This window comes from Myotis brandtii, unplaced genomic scaffold, assembly GCF_000412655.1.
Source record: "Myotis brandtii unplaced genomic scaffold, ASM41265v1 scaffold786, whole genome shotgun sequence".
Lineage (NCBI taxonomy): Eukaryota > Metazoa > Chordata > Mammalia > Chiroptera > Vespertilionidae > Myotis > Myotis brandtii.
Window position 1 is genome coordinate 303670 of NW_005371157.1, and position 383 is coordinate 304052.

A 383-nucleotide genomic window follows, 5' to 3' on the forward strand; every position below is an offset into this window, starting at 1 on the left:
GGCTCTGGGCCAGGCGGCAGCCCCTGCAGCTGGGACCCTGGACCTGCGCCTCCAGCTCAGCCCTTCCCTCCGCAGCCCTGACGCCTCTGGCCACTCGCTGCCCTCTGCCCAGCCCTCCGTGCTCCTGCGTGTCTCTGGCTCCTTCTCTCCCCCCCTGACCACAGGCCCCTCCAGCCAGTTGCCAGCGGTTCCTGGGCCCGCCTCCGCCTCCGCCTCCGCCAGCTCCGCTTTCTCTCTCTAGCTCCTGCGGCCAGAGGACAGCCGGTGTCGCCGAGCCTGGGCCGCTCACCATGGTGCCAAACCCCCTCCCCCTCCCCCGCAGGCTTGGCACCTTGTTCCGGTTCATTCCTTGCACTAACCATGCTCCTCATCTCTAGGGTACG